The sequence below is a fragment of the Lithobates pipiens genome, unplaced genomic scaffold (assembly GCF_037356315.1).
Source record: "Lithobates pipiens isolate NorthernLeopardFrog02 unplaced genomic scaffold, aLitPip1_a1.2 Scaffold_19, whole genome shotgun sequence".
NCBI lineage: Eukaryota > Metazoa > Chordata > Amphibia > Anura > Ranidae > Lithobates > Lithobates pipiens.
The window spans coordinates 137417192-137433482 of record NW_027507764.1 but is presented as its reverse complement, the minus strand read 5'-3'; the positions used below and the strand labels follow the sequence as shown (position 1 = coordinate 137433482).

General features: G+C 49.1%; 1 protein-coding gene and 1 pseudogene across 2 annotated transcripts in view; one reads left to right on the top strand and one right to left on the bottom strand.

The window, feature by feature from the left end:
- Positions 1–1479: 1479 nt before the first annotated feature.
- On the bottom strand, positions 1480–1564 carry LOC143999774 (U2 spliceosomal RNA; annotated as a pseudogene).
- A 1618-nt stretch (positions 1565–3182) lies between these two features.
- Positions 3183–16291, top strand: part of GSDME (gasdermin E) — a 359256-nt gene continuing 346147 nt past the window's right edge. Inside the window, exon 1 of one of the 2 annotated variants that reach the window (XM_077491303.1) lies at positions 3183–3278. The gene's annotated coding sequence lies outside the window, so the exon portion shown is untranslated. The remainder of the gene's footprint in view (positions 3279–16291) is intronic. The other variant, XM_077491304.1, reaches the window with a different exon arrangement.

Genomic DNA, 16291 nt, shown 5'->3' with positions numbered 1-16291 from the left:
CTGTGGATGTGGGGGCCAGTCTGTGGAGATGTGGGGGCCAGTCTGTGGAGGCCGGTCTGGAGATGTGGGGGTCAGTCTGTGGATGTGGGGGCCAGTCTGTGGATGTGGGGGCCAGTCTGTGGGGACCGGTCTGGAGATGTGGGGGCCAGTCTGTGGGGGCCGGTCTGGAGATGTGGGGGTCAGTCTGTGTATGTGGGGGCCAGGATGTGGGGGCCAGTCTGTGCAGTATGTTTGGGCCAGTCTGTGCAGTATGTTTGGGCCAGTCTGTGCAGTATGTGGGGGCCAGTCTGTGTATGTGGGGGCTGGTCTGTGGATGTGGGGGGGCCAGTCTGGATGTCAGAGGGGCACCAGATGTAAGGAGGGGCTCCTCTGATGGACACAGATGTGAGGAAGGTACCTCTGATTTTTTATTTTTTTTGAAAAAGCCCATGGCGTGCAAACACACCCAAAAAACTTCCACCCGGTGCATAAAAAAAGTGCACACACATAAAGAGTGACACACTAAAAAGTGCAAACGGGTGTCTGATGTCCTCCAAAAGAAGGACCATACCCTGATCCCCCGGGGCGTTAGGCTCCAGACAGGGACTGAGGTACCAGACTCAACAAGTGGGACCCGGAGGAAACCGGAATCCCTCCTTTCCCCGGGAGGACTGCCGAAACAGAACCTCCTAGGTACTTGGTACTGTGGGGGCTTCCCCGAAGGTAGGCCCCCCCTCATGGGGATTGGACCAAGCCAGAAGGCCTATGTCCGCTCCCCCACAAGACGTTCAGGATTGGTCCGAGGACCGACACCCTACTAATCAAACGTGAAAGTGACAAACGTGACACACAAACACAAATAAAATAAATAAAAAGTGAGGAAGGGATAGTGAAGAGGAGAGTGAAAAGTGACCATTGTGCAGTACAATGGCCGGCCCTCCGGCCAGGAATCAAAAATTCCTCTGGTCCTAGCCAAAAGGCCGGGCCCTAGAGGCAGGTGTGAAAAAGCGTGTTAATGGTGACGTGACCTAGGTGCCTAAATCAAAGTGCAGGACGCACAGTGAAAGAAGGCACCCCTGGACTGCCACTCCAGGGGCACATCACCATGGGCTTTCCAACAAAAGCAACCCCGGCCCCCCAGCCCAGACCACAACAGCCCCCACCCTAGTCAGGAAGGTATGGAGATCCAGGAGCTTAGTGAGACCCTTTACCATCAGGTCCACCCTCACTCCCATCACTCCCACCTAATTACATCCAGGACGTACTGGCCGCTCCCCCCACACTCCAAAAGGGGAACATGCGTTCCAGTCCCGAAAAACTGACCGGAGCTAAAGCTGCCACAATCCAGGCCAAAAGGCCAGGGCCCCCTCCCCTGGCTTCGACCAGTGGTTCTCCATCCCCATCAGAAGGCTTCCCTTTCGGCTACGAACCGCTCCAGGTCACCTTTACACCAGCAGGCTTTGCATGGCAACCGCCAACCCTGCTCCACCTCGCCGTAGAACAGGGACGGAAGCAAGCGCCACCTCCTGGTAACTGATAAGAACAGATACTACACTTGATCTTAGCCAAAAGGCCGAGAAGGTACCTCTGATGGTGCACCTGATGTAAGGACAGACTCCGCTTGGGACACCTGATGGCATCTGGTGGCAGGCAACGTGACTAGTGACGCGCTCATGGCTCCCACTGATTCAGCATTATGGTGAGTGGAATGATTTAATTTCATATTACAATGTAATAATAGAAATAATGCGCTTCAATAATCCTGACACCATAACAATCATGGCGCCGGGATGATTGAAGCGCTAACACCAGGTATTTGGAGTATCTTTATCTGCTGATTGTCAAACTCTGGCAAGCACATATTGCTACTGTGGTGTAGGATCGGGGGGCTGCTGTCCCTCCTTTCCCTCTCCCCCCGCATTCATCTCAGACTCTAACCACACCCCTTTGAGCCATGCCCCATGTAAACCACGGCCATATTTTTCCGCGGCGCGCTTTGCTTTCACCTTTTTATATGCCATACCTATAACCGCATGCCCCGCCCCCTAATTATAATACAACTCCGCCTACTGCCAAAAAAAGTGTCCCGATTTTTTTTTTTTTACAATGTTGCCAACTATGAGAAGGCCAGCGACCCAACCCTCTGGTCAGACCCAATGCAGCACCCATCCTCACCAGGAGCACCCTTCTGGACGGTTTCAGACTCGACCAGTGGTCGGCCCCCCGTAATTTGTCGGGCAGCTCGACATAATCCCTGCTGAAACCGCCCTTCCAGGCACAATTACGTCATTGGATTTGCATAGCCCTCCTCTCTATAGGAGTAGCACAGCGCCTCCTCTGGCAACTGATAAGAATAGATATGATCTTAGCCAAGTATGAGCTCCGGCGTGTTCGCACACTCCACGTGCAGAGCCCGCCAGGAAATGGACACTGCGCTGCTCTAATCACAGGCAGTGAGACATTGTCCCGATGTGCGGCTGCAGAGATCGGGAAATGTCTCACTGCCTGTGATTAGCGCAGCGCAGCGCCGACTTCCTGGTGGGCTCTGCACGTGGAGCGTGCGAACACACCGGAACTTATCCCTAATCTTAACCAAAAGGCTGAGAAGTGCTGCCAGTGTCACCTATCAGTGACCATCAGTGCCACCTATCATAACCCATCAGTGCAGCCTCATCAGTTACCACCTATCAGTATCCATCAGTGCAGCCTCATCAGTGCCCATCAGTGAAGTAGAAAAATTACCTGTTTGCAAAATTTTGTAACAAACTAAAAGTTTTTGGTCTTTTTTTGTTTATTTAGCTAAAGAAATCCAGCAGGGATTAAATACCACCAAAAAAAGCTTTATTTGTATGAATAAAAATGATGAAAATGTAATATGGCTACAGTGTTGCAAGACTGTGCAATTGTCATTCAAAATGTGACTGCGCTGAAAGCTGAACGTTGGCCCCGGCGGGGGGGGGGGGCAATTATATAGTATAAAGGCAGCACATTATATAGTATAAAGTTGAGGTAAAAAAAACGGGTCTGTCATGTCTGCTATAATCTGTCAGCACCAGCTACCATAAGACGTACATATAGGACAAGCTGCTTGCAGCACGGGAAGGGTTACTACAGGCTTGCTAGTGATTCCCGCCCTTCTAAGTTTGCTTACAGACAAGCTCGGAGACCAATCACAGCGCTCCTACAGCCCGTTCTTTCTCCAATGAAGTAGACGGAGTTCATGAGAGGGCGGAGTTAAGGGAAAAGATTGTTTTAGTGTCCCGGGTGCTGGTAAGAGTGGAAGGCTGCAGGTGTCCGGGGTGAGTTATGGGAGAGGGGTGTATGGGGTGTATGAGGGGTGCTAGGTGTAGAGGTGAGTTATACATGGAGGGTGCTGTGCACTGCTCGGTGTCTTCTCCAGGCTCTGTACTTCCTGCAGTCACAAGAAGAAGAAGTTCACTGGTTGCTCCTACACTGTGTGCTGGCATCTGATTTCTCAGAAGAGCTGACCAGATTTAAATGTATTAGAAACACCATACCATTTTCTGGTAACAACTTTAGTTCGTATATATTAACGTGTCACTATAGGCACAACCCCCCCCCCCCCCCCCATTACTTTAAAGGGTAAGGGAGGGTTATAACCCCCTGTCAGGTGTGTGTGTTTGAATTTTTTGTCATTGTGTCCCTTTTCCCCCTTGACTTCCTGTCACAAAACAGGAAGTGAGAGGAAATATCCCCAGTGTGCCACTAGAACTTGTGTCCCCATTGGAAGATTTCCCCACTGACTCTGGGGAAACCCCTGGAATTTGGGATTTTCTTTTGATGATAACAGTAACCAGGGCAACTAGAGAGGGTGGATCTTCCAAATGGGGACACGGACTGCAATAAAACCCACTTTATCCAAAATGAAAAAAAGTTTGCACTTCAGTTCCACTTTAACCGTCTCCTGCCAGCTGTATAGACAAATGACGGCAGAGCGGGAGGATCTTGTTCTGGGACGACGTCGCCCAGTTTAGCCACGATCATACTGTGTGCCTGGGACATGGCACAACCCCGATCCTGGCAAAGAGCCGTGGCTGTGTACAATTACAGCCAATCAAATGTAATCAAGGAGATTCCGTTTATCGGCTCTTCTCGCCTCACACTGACAGAATGTTAGATGAGGAGAGACGATCAGCAACATTTCCTCGGACATGTAAAGGTAATCTGGGCACTGATTACAATTCAGCCCCAGCAGTGCCCATCAGTCAGTACCCATCAGTGTAGCCTCATCAGCCCACATCAATGAAGGAGAAAAATCTACTTATTTTACAAAATTTTCTGACAGAAACGAAAACTTTTTATTTTATTTTTTGATTTTGTTACCTAAATTTTATTTTTGCAAAAAATAAGATAAAAAACCCAGCGGTGTCACAGTGCCACCGAAAGAAAGCTCTATTTCTGTAAAGAAATGTACAAAAAATGAATTTGGGTACAGTGTTGCATGACCACGCAACTGTCAGTCAGGCCTCTTGCACACTGGACGTTTTTTGACATTTTTTACATCGGCTGTTTTTGGCTGTAGACATTATTTTTCTACAGTCATTAAACTCTCCATGTTATCCTACCCTGTTTCCCCGAAAATAAGACCTGGCGTGATTGTCGGTGATGGCTGCAATATAAGCCCTACCCCCCAAATAAGCCCTAGGTAAAGTCCTTGCAGGTCTTATTTTCAGGGTAGGGCTTATATTGCAGCCATCACCGAAAATCACCCTAGGTCTTATTTTCAGGGAAACAGGGTATGTGTCCATGCACACAAATAGGCTGTTATCAGCAGTTTTGGGCAGTGGTGTTTTTGAGCAGTAAAAAAAACAAAAAAAACTAGTGGGTTCTGAGAGACGTTTTCAGCTGTAAAAAACGTTCTAACGTTGATAAACATTGATAAACGTCGTTCACCAGTGTTTTTCAGTGTTTTTGATCCATTGAAAAAAAAAAAAAAAAACGCTATTGCAACATCGTTGAAAAATTCACTGCAAAGCTACTGACGTTTTTATAACGTTATTTTAATGTCCAGTGTGCATGAGGCCTCAAAGTGTGAAGGAGCTGAAAATTGGCCTGGACTGGAAGGGGGGTGAAAGTGTCCTGTATTGAGACGGTTGATGTTACTGCAGATGTTTGTATTAGTGAATCATTTAACCATTTACCGTACGTCATGAGACTTTCATTGGTTTTACAAGCGTCAGAGGGGGTACACTCCCTTTCCCATGCTATGTCGCCCCACCAAGGAACCGCCTAAAGATCTCTATGGTCAAAGAAACCGTAAGAAATGCGTATTTTGTCACTTCTGGTTTTGGCGCTTGTAAACCATTACTGGTTTGAAAAAGACGCGGGATCATACCGATCTTGCTGCGAGCTGACGCATTTAAGGGCAGTGGAGACATCTGGCATTCACTCCTTTTCACTGCCAGGTCCATCCGGGAACAGGCACTGAATCGCATGGTTTTCCTCATCGCACCAGTGTTAACCCGGGACTAAAGCCTCATACACGCATTTAAAAGCTTTGCTTTAGAGGTGATTTACATTTAAATTTTTTTAATTTTTTGCAGTCTTTAACCACTACGCGCCTGCGCTATAGCCGAAAGATGTCTACAGCGCGGCGCTCAATTGCCGGGAGGATGTCGTCCTGTTTGCTTCCTCGCTGTGTGCCGCCGCAGGCACACAGTGGGGGAAATCTGTGTATCACAGATCGTGCTAAATGGCCAATCACAGTGGCCATTTACCACTCGATCTGAGTGTCCAATGAGAGTTGATCTCATATGTAAACATATGAGATCATCTCTCATTGCCGGCTCTCCCTCCTCACAGAGACCGCGTGTGAGGAGGGAGAGCTTCCGTGCTGCAGTGTGAATGGAAATAAAATCATAAATTACAGTGCCACACTAACGCAACACAGTGCCCACAGTACCTATCAGTGCCATCTGTCATCAGTGTCACATGTCATCAGTGCCTCATCAGTGTCACGTGTCATTGTCCTGGTGCTCCAGGGCCTTCAAAAGTGTACTAGGTAGTCAAAAAGTTAATGTGTAATTTTATGCTCCTAGAACACGTGATGGTGCTCCCTGCATGTTGGGCCTCTCTATGTGGTTAGGCTGTGAAAAAGTATCACACATGTGCAGGGCAGGACTTAGGGTGGTGGGGGCCCCTGGGCTTGAGTCACTTTCGGGCCCTATCTTCTATACGATACCGTATTTATTGGCGTATAACACACGCCGGCGTATAACACGCACCCCAAGTTTAGGGAAAAAAACTTTTAGGAGGGAAGTTTAAGGAAAAAACTTACATTTAAATGCCCATCAATGCAGCCTCATCAGTGTCCATCTGCAGCCTTGCCCATCCATCTGCAGCCTTTTTCAGTGTCATTGCAGCCTTGTCAGTGTAGCCTTGCCATTTGCAGCCTTGCCCCAGTGTTGTTTGTAGCCTTGTCATTTGCAACTTCATTCTGAAGTTTAAAAATGGTGCTGCCGAGATACAGAGTCCTGTGTATCTCGGCAGCTCTCGGGTTCTCTGGTCGACTCTTGGTGGCTAAGGGTCCTCTCGGCGGCTAAGGGTCCTCTTGCAGTCCCGAGCGGTGCCGAGACTAGCCGAGTGTACTCGGCTTGGCTAGCAAGTCACGCCCAGTCCCTGTGTTATGTCCATCATAGGTCGGGACTGGGCTTGACTATGAGCAGAGCCGATCCGAGTACACTCGGCTATGTATCTCGGCGGGGCCCTCTATTGGGTGGGGCCCATGGGCTTGAGCCCAGTCAAGCCCAATGGTAAGTCCAGCCCTGCACATGTGGTATAATACTCAGTAGGAGTATCACAATGTATTTTGGGGTTGTCTTTTGTGGTATACACATGTGAGAGAAATAACCTATTACAATGACAATTTTGTGATGGGAAAAAAATAAATAAAAAATCATCTTCATTTTGCAAAGGATTGTGTGAAAAAATGACATCAAAAATCTCACCGTGTATCTTACTAACTCTTAAGGCTTGTTCACCCATAATTTAGGGGGTGGAAAAACTCTGCGGTTGAGTTGTCGTTTTACCACCCTCTATCCCTATTCTCTTTAGCTGCTGAGGCAGCAGCCAAAAGTGTACACATGCTGCAGCAGAAATTAAGCCCACTGTTGCTTTTGGTGGGTGCTACTGCTTACCAATTGTGACCCACTCAAGTAAATGGGGCCATTCTGCAAGCGCCTCGCAACTGCTGCTTCTGCAGGGTCCGAGGGATGAAAGCATCGCAACGCTGCCTGTTTTAACCCCCTTGTTGGCTGTACTCACAAGGTTGCAGGACCCTTCAGAGTGGCCTCCATCGCTTAATGGGTCACACTTGGCAGGTGCTACACCCACCAACCATGACAGGGCATAGAACTCATGCTATGATATGTGTACACCCCTGGCCACTGCAGCTAAAGGGGTTGGGGTGGGGGTGATAAATGCTGTGGTTTGCATCCGCAACTTTCCTGGTTTTGCTGTGCTTTGCCTTAGACTTCTATTCTATTCTGCATTCAGGCATTTTGGTGCTCTTTTATAAAGTGCACATGACCTGCAGGATATAATGGACGTCTATGGCTAAATGCAGGAAAGCTGCAGGTATACTGCACTGCTCCCACTGTGTGTAAACAGCAGTGCATCAGTGTGAAATGCAGCCCCATCCTATTATGCCCAGTGTATTGCTTCACACTGACCTGAAGATCTCTTCTGCTGCTGGCACCACTCTGGAGACCACTAGCCAGGATAAGAGATGGGGTACAGTTGGGACAGGAGCAGCACTACAGAGGAGACGTTGGCTTATGCGACTCTTGCTCCCTACTAAAGCTCCAACTTTACAAGTTATTCCTCCATATTGTACTTAGCATCTGCCTTGTCTGATTCTCTGGCATGGCAGGTTAGCAAGCCCAGACCATGATCTACAGGTTGCTGACGTCCGGCTTAGGTGCAGAAAAAAAAATACTGGCAGTGTGTTTGGGAGAATAGTGTTTTGTTGCAAAAATTGCCCAGTGTGCCTAAACGCCAGGCACATTTAGCTTTTGAACGTTCACTTATTCCAATGGCCAGAATAAAGCCATTTTGGACAATGGAATGAATGAACACCCAGAAGCTTGGAGAGGGGGAAAAAAAAAAAAAAAGGTCCTGTGTACATGAAGCTGAAGGGTCCGTTCACATCAGCTGCTGCATTACAATGGCAGCTGGTGTGCAGCGCGATCACTGCACTGCCCGGTGACATTTTATACGAAGTTCACGCTACTGCGGCTGCTATTTGATCCAATTTTCAGTACAATTATGTAGTGTGGTTTGCAAATTTTATGGGGCCAAAAGTGTGCTGGAATTGCAACATGAGTAGCCTTTCCAAAATATCTCCATGCAGTGATGAATTAATGTGAACGGGTACCATTGAAAACAATGTGGTGTGATTGTCATGCAATCCTGTGCAAATCAAGTTGCATCTGAAATCACACTAGTGTGAACCATGCCAAGCTGTATCGGCTGCTGCATAGTGCAGAAAAAAAGTTCAGCCTGTGCGGAAAGTATTTTTTCCTTTTTGGCGCATACCTCTGCAACATAGTGGTGTGAATCGGGCAGATTGGAGACAAGGCATTTTACCTTGTCTTGCTGTGGGACAGCCACCTAACCACAGTCCCATTGCACCTGATGTGAATGGGCGCTAATAGTGGAGATATCTTCAAACTAGGATACTAGTTCTGGTGACAACTAGGGATTTCCCCCACGGTCTTACCTGCTAAAGAAAGATATAGGTCCCTAAATCCACTATCTGGATCCCATTTCGGTACCATTTTCAGCTGTGGGGGACCCCCAATCCAGATGTGAAGGTTATCTCTAGCTGTCCAAGGTTTATGTAAGTAATAGGGTATTTAGATGTTATTTTAATAGTATATAGTATTTTTTTTCAATTCCAGCAATCAACTAGAGAAGAGAAGTGGTCTCCAAACTGCGGTCCGTGGACCAGATGTAGCCCCCCGCTTGCATTTATCTGGCCTTTGAGGCACTATTTCTTCCAGTGATCTGAGGCTGTATTCCTCACTGCCACCAATGATGGGGCTTTGTTTACTTCCACTGATAACGGGACATTTTCTACTGTCTGACCCCCTTAGTCTGAAGTACAGTAAACTGGCCCTTTGTTTAGAAATATTGTAGAGGGTAGTGGGAGGGGTTTTTTTTTTGCCTGGAGTTGGGCTTTAGAGCAAGACTGTTACACTAATAGACATTTTTACTTTTTTGAAATACCCCAACCCCTCCAGAAGCTACAGTGCTGTCTTTTTACCCTAGCCTTCATTCTTGCCTAGTTGAGAATGACATCTCCTTCACTCTTAAAGTCTTGTGTGGTATGCACATCATGAATTCTAGGGGTCATCTGCTCCAATACAGTGGCAGGAGGAGGGCAGGCCTTGTAGTGAATCATCATAGGAAGAGACAGCCAGTTTCTGATGATGGCAGAAGCAAAGAAAACCATGTGGCACCCAGTATGCAGCATGGAATAGTGGGGCGACTCCAGCAGAGCAACGCTGGATTCGCCAAGCGTGTCAGTACATAACCCAGCTTAAATGTTAACAGATGAGGGAGTGGCGTTCCCCTTAGCAAAAGTTTTAAAAGGAATCAGTCCTAGGTTATGACCCTCCCTCCCCCACCTATCCACTCTGACTCTCAGATAATAGATAAAGGTTGCCCAAAAATTCAAAGATCCCACTGCAGCCTGGCAGTTTACCAGATGTGCAGGCATTTGCTTCGCTTAGGAACTCTGACACTCGACCTGATCTTTTTTCCCTTTCTCCAGAAACCACATAATCCAATGCCTAGGCACAGGTGACGTCCAGCATGGAGTCCTATTATAGCAGTTTCTGTAGCATTGATACTTTAGGACTGCTAATATCTTAGTTACCTAAGTGCCTTAGAGGAGTGAGCTGAAGTACCTCTATCCTCTATTCCCGAGTAAACTGCACTGTTCTTTGCTTTCTAATGCTTCAGGATGTGTTGAAGGATGTGATACCCTCAACATTCTTTTCTCTTATATTCACCGACCGACACAGCTCATCTGTTAGCCATTGGGTTGTTACTCCCACCTTTAGGAGAATACTAGGCATTACATGTCATGTAAAACACAAAACTTTCCAGTTCAGCCCAGGGGGTGGTCCCTTAGGTAACAACCCTCCAGCCTGCCATGCAGTCATCAGTTTTATTTTGCCTAGTGAAGGAGAAGGACCTAGGAACCCTGACGGGCCCATCGGTCCATCCTTTTTTTTTTTTTCTGCAGATGCTTGGCTTTTGTGCGCAAGATGATGGATCCTGTGATCTGCTATCAACAGCTGGGTGACAGGCTGGATGCCCTTATCCTTGTAGTCTCCCCAGCCTGGCCGTCGAGCATGTGCAGGTCACAGCTCCGTGCTGGGCTGGGCTGGGCACGACGAAACCTCAGCTCCAGAGGTGGTCGTGAGCTTTTATGCTCCGGAGCACACATATGACCGGGCTACTGATGTCTGCGTCAGTGTGCTGGGCCAGCAGCCACCCCGTACTGATCGGAGAGTGGGTCTGTAATGCCATGTCTCCCAGCGCATCAGGACTGGTAAATACAGCTCTCCCTGCCTTGGTGGGGCTGAGCAGCTGGGCATTCCCTGGGAGGTCGATTCGGGGGTCCCTCACCTCCCTCACTTCTCTCCCTGTCCCTTTCTCCCTCCCCCTCCCTGTGGGGGATGCTGCAGAGCGGCGTGTGTGTGTGTCTGTCTCTGTCTGTGCAGGGGCTCTAACCTGGGGGGGGGGGGCTGCGCTGGCTGGCTGTGTCCTGGGTCCTATTTTTCATGTCCCTGGAAGGTGCCTGTGAGGCTGCAGTGTCCTGTGCAGCGCTGTTTCACCGCCATTGTTCCCTCATGGTTTTTGCATCATTTTTCAGTGTTCTCTAGCGGCAGCATGTGCTCCTGTGGCCATTTTCCCTGTGTTTTATTCCCTCATACTGGACGCTGGGCCTGAGCACATTGTAGAGAGGTTTCAGCACCATTAGCAGCTGCTTCCACCAACACAGAGCTGATTCCTCTGCACCTGGGAGTCAACAGAGACTTCAGGCACTACCTGCTGGATAGCGCAGAACCCCTTCAGGGTGGTAAGTCCTGCGGGAAAGAGCCTCTCAGCCAGCAGCAGTAAAGAGGGTGGGACTGTCACTGTCCTAAGTCTCCCTCCGGTGGCAGACAGGGTAGGGTCAGCATGGCGCAGTGCCTTTGGACACCTCGTCGGCGGTCCTCAATTCGTTAGTTGCCAAGATATAGGCGGTGCGTGGGCGCAAAGGTGCTAAAAATGTGCCCCCTGCCCCCCCTCCTCTGGAGAGAGCTCTGACACAGACTCGGGCCCTGCTGAGGCTGGTGACCCCTGTCCTGTCGTTTCAGATGATGCTGACCAGGACCATTCGAACAGTGATGACTAGTCCCCGTTCGGGTCCGTGTGCGACAGAGCGTTTGTTGGAGCACTTATCACAGCTGTGCGTGATACCCTGAAGATTCAGGAGCCAGCAGATTCCTCTGCTGAGGTAGCGGTCCCTTTTGGGTCCCGTAAGCCAGCCCGTTCCCCTAAGGTGTTCCCGTATCTGAGTTCTTTGGACAAGTTCATTTACAAGGAATGGGGTCGACCGCAACTGACCTTTTCGGTCCCCAAATACATAGCGGTGCGTTACCCCTTTGAGAAGAGCCTTCTCAAAAAGTGGTCAGCTCCTCCGGTCGTGGACCCCCTAGTATCCAGGTTAAACAAAGTAACTACGATCCCGGTAGAGGGGACTCCTGCATTTAAAGATCCCACGGACAGGAGGGCCGAGGCAGGGGCTTGTTCCTTGTTCACGGTTGTGGGGTCAGCCATGCGACCAGTACTGGCATCTGCACTTGTGTCGCAGACACTGAGTGGGCAAAGTTGTTGCACTGTGAATTGGGAGAACAGGCCTGCGTGGAACTAGTAGACCAACTAGTGCAAGGCCTTAAGTACATTTGTGATGCGGCCTGGATACTTTCCCCCTGTTATCCAGGGCTACAGTGTCGGCAGTGGTGCTGTGGCGGCTGATTTGGTTAAAATGCTGACCAGGCATCCAAGAAAGCCCTGATGGATCTTCCCTTCCTTGGCGACTGGCTTTTTGGAGCCTCTTTGGATGACATTATTAAGAATGCCACAGGTGGTAAGAGTACACTACTCCCACAGGCTAGGAAGGCTAAGGAGCCACGCCGTAGGCAAGGGCCCTCCTTTTCCGCTCACAAACGGCTTTTTCGTCTGCCCGAAGTTTCGGCCAAATGCCCCCAGCCCGACAGGACGTCCATGGAAGGACAGAAACGTTCCTGGAACCGCAAACCTAACAAGCCTGCGAACAAAAGTGCTACTGCATGACATGGGTGGGGGGTCACCTTTGGGAGTTTGCAGCCCGGTGGTCCTCTCGACTGTCTGACCAATGGGTCTGCGATCTGATTTCTACGGGGTACAAGATAGTTTCTCTCTTGGCCGCCAAACAGATTCTTCCCCCTCCAGCATTCCTGTTCTCCCGGCTTGCCAGAAGGCCCTCTTGGGGGGCCGTAAGGGACCTGCTGAATCGTGGGGTGATTGTACCTGTTCTGGAATCGGAACGTTTCCAGGGGTTCTACTCAAACCTGTTTGTAGTTCCCAAGAAGGAGGGGGTACGTCCAATCTTGGATCTAAAAACCCTCAATCACTTTGTGAAAGTGCAGAGGTTCAGAATGGAATCAGTTCACTCAGTAGTCGCTGCACTCCATCAAGGGGACTCCCTGGCATCCTTAGACAGCCGGGATGCGTACCTGCACATACCCATATGCCTTCGGCACCAAACGTTTCTGCGGTTTGCAGTCAGGGAAGCCCACTATCAGTTTGTGGCTCTCCCTTTTTGGTTACCTAGACAATCTCCTTCTGAGAGCATCTTCCGCCTCAGAGTTGGAGGAGGATGTGGCGATCACCATGCAGACCCTGCAAGAATTTGGGTGGCTGTTAAACCTAAAGAAGTCAGTGGTAGTACCGACCCAGCTTTTTGGAGTACCTAGGCTTACTTCTGGACTCCAGGGAAGCAAGAGTGTTTCTCGCTTCAGACAAGCTGCAGACTCACAGAGCCACGGTAAAACTGCTGATGAACCGCAAGTGGTCGTCGATTCACTTCTGAATGCGAGTCCTGGGTCTCATGGTGGTCTCCTTCGAGGCAGTACCATATGCCCAGTTCCACACCAGAGTTCTGCAGAAGGAGATTTTGACAAAGTGGGACAAGTCTCCTTTGTCCCTGGATCGGCAGATCCAGGTGAGCCAGTTAGTCAGAGATTCACTGATCCGGTGGCTGAGGTCCCCGGTGCATCAGTTCGGGAAGTCGTTCCTACCTCTAAAATGGACAGTGATCACAACGGACGCCAGCCTATCCGGCTGAGGTGGAGTGATGGGGGTTCAGTCGGCTCAGGGCCTCTGGTCGACAGAGGAATCCAAATTGCTGATCAATCTGCTCAAGCTGAGAGCGATCAGGCTATGCCTCTCCACATGGTTGATGAGACTGCGAGGGCATCCGATCAGGATCCAGTCCGACAACGCCACTGTGGTGGCGTATGTCAAGTCACCAAGGAGGAACAAGAAGCTCAGCCGCTGCACGGGCGATTGCTCACATACTTCTTGTGGGTAGTCACTCCTGTTGTTGTTTGTGGGTAAAGTTACACTAGTTTCTACTTGCCATGGTGGATGAAGTTTTTTTTATTTTTTTATGCTGTTTTCCCACCCCTCGTTTGGCACTGCTTGGGGACGTCCCAATGGCTAAGAGAGGCGCTGTGTCGGCCGGTGAATATAAGCGAAAATTGGATTTTTAAAACGGCTTACCTGTAAAATCCTTTTCTTTGATGAACATCAGGGGACACAGAGCCGTAGTACTTACTACATGGGTTATATCGGCTTATCAGATGCTGGACACTGGCACGCCCCTTAAGGCGTGAACTTCCCCCATATAACCACTCCCACTACTGGAAGTCCTCAGTTTTTGTAGCCAAGCAATATAAGTGTATAAGAAGAAGGGAGGGACCTCTGTGTCCCCTGATGTACATCAAAGAAAAGGATTTTACAGGTAAGCTGTTTTAAAAATCCTATGTTCTTTTCTTACATCACTGGACACTGGCACGCCCCTTAAGGCGTGATCTTCCCCCATATAACCCCTCCCACTACTGGAAGTCCTCCGTTTTTTTTTGGCCAAGCAATATAAGTGTATAAGAAGAAGGGAGGGACCTCGGTGTCCCCTGATGTACATTAAAGAAAAGGATTTTACAGGTAAGCTGTTTTAAAAATCCTATTTTCTTTTCTTACATCAGGGGCCGTAGTACTTAATACATGGGATGTCCCATAGCAATGGCAACTGAAGGGGGGGAGACACAACAAAAAAGCAAGTCAGAGGACTTGTACTGCAGCCTGCCTGACCCTTAACATCGATTTGATAAAATCTGGTAAACGTATGAACTGAAGACCATGTCGCGGCTTTACAGATCTGAGCCGCGGAGGCCTGATGATGCACCGCCCAGGAGGTACTAATCGCCCTGGTAGAATGTGCCTTAATATGAAAAGGAGGAATCTTCCTTTTTAAACCATAAGCTTGCACAATAACCTGACAAATCCACTTGGCAATAGTGGATCTAGATTCTGTCTGTCCTCTCTTTGGACCATCCGGCAGAATAAACAAAATATCTGTCTCGCGAACCTGAGCGGTCGCCCTTGAATACACTCTGACCGCCCTTACTACATCCAGGGAATGTAGCAACCTCTCTTCCCTAGATTGAGGCTCTGGGAAGAATGAAGAAAGAACAATATCTTGGTTTAAGTGAAACCCTGTCACTACCTTTGGCAGGAATTCAGGATGAGGGCATAAAACCACCTTATCCTTATGCATAATCCGATATGGCTCCCTACAAGATAGTGCCGCTATTTCAGAAACTCTTCTGGCAGAAGAAATGGCAGCCAGAAATACTATCTTTCTGGTCAACAGAACCAAGGGAATCTCCTATAAAGGTTCAAAAGGCTGCTTTTGTAAAGCTGACAGGACCAAGTTCAAATCCCAAGGATTTAGGGGTGTCTTGATCGGAGGAATGATCCGTGTTACTCCCTGCACAGAGCTATGCACTAAAGAGTGAGATGCTAAAGGCCGCTGAAAGAACACTGATAAGGCCGAAATCTGGCCCTTGATGGTATTCATCTCTAATTCCATCTGTAGGAATTCAAGAATTCTACCTATAACATTTCCTGGGGTGCCAACCCCTGGAACCGCACCAGGCAACATATGCCTTCCAGACTCTATAGTATCCTGGAAGCTGGCTTCCTGGCATTAATCAAGGTAGATATGACTAAAGGAGATAACCCACGACCCCTTAGGATGTGGGTCTCAATAGCCAGACCGTCAAATTTAGCGTCTGTAAGGTAGGATGGAATACCGGACCCTGCGAAAGAAGATCCGGACTTAATGGCAGAGTCCAGGGAACTCCTACTGCCATCCTTATGATCTCTGCGAACCACAGCCTTCTGGGCCACGAGAATCGCCTCCCTCTGTTTCTGTCTGATCCTGCAAAGAAGACGCGGGAGTAGCAGAACTGGAGGAAATGCATAGATCTGAGAAAACTGATCCCATGGCAAGACTAAGGCCGCGTACACACGGGCGGACTGTTCGCCCAACTTTGTCCGCTGAACAGTGTTTCAGCGGACAGTCCGCTCGTGTGTGGGCTTCAGCGGACAGTTTCAGCGGACAGTCTGACGAACAAAGTTTTTCGGAATTCCCGTAAGACAGTCCGCTGAAACTTGGTTTGAGCGGACAGTCCGCTCGTGTGTAGGCTTGTTCGTCAAACTAAGTTCCGCGCATGCGCAGAAAGGATTTACACGCCGAAGGTTGCATTGCAGTGTATAGGACGTCGCTTTTCTAGTCCCGTCGTACGTGCCGTTCACGTCATCGCGCACGCTTTCAGCGGACTGTTCGTTCATCGTGTGTGGTCAAGTCCGCTCATGCAAATTTTGAGCGGACTGTTTGTCGGATTGTTTGACAAACTAAGTTGGGCGAACAGTCCGCCCGTGTGTACGCGGCCTAATGCGTCTGTTCCGCAAGCTAGCGGATCCCTAGTCCTTGATACAAAGTTGTCGACTTTGTTGTTTGAATCTGGATGCAAACGGGTCCACGTCCGGAGTACCCCATCTCACATATTGCAAGAAAGATGTTGGGGCGAAGAGACCACTCTCCTGAAAAAAAGTTGTTGGCGGCTCGAGTAGTCCGCCTACCAATTCTCTATCCCGGGAATGAACACTGCCGATAGGCAAGGAACGT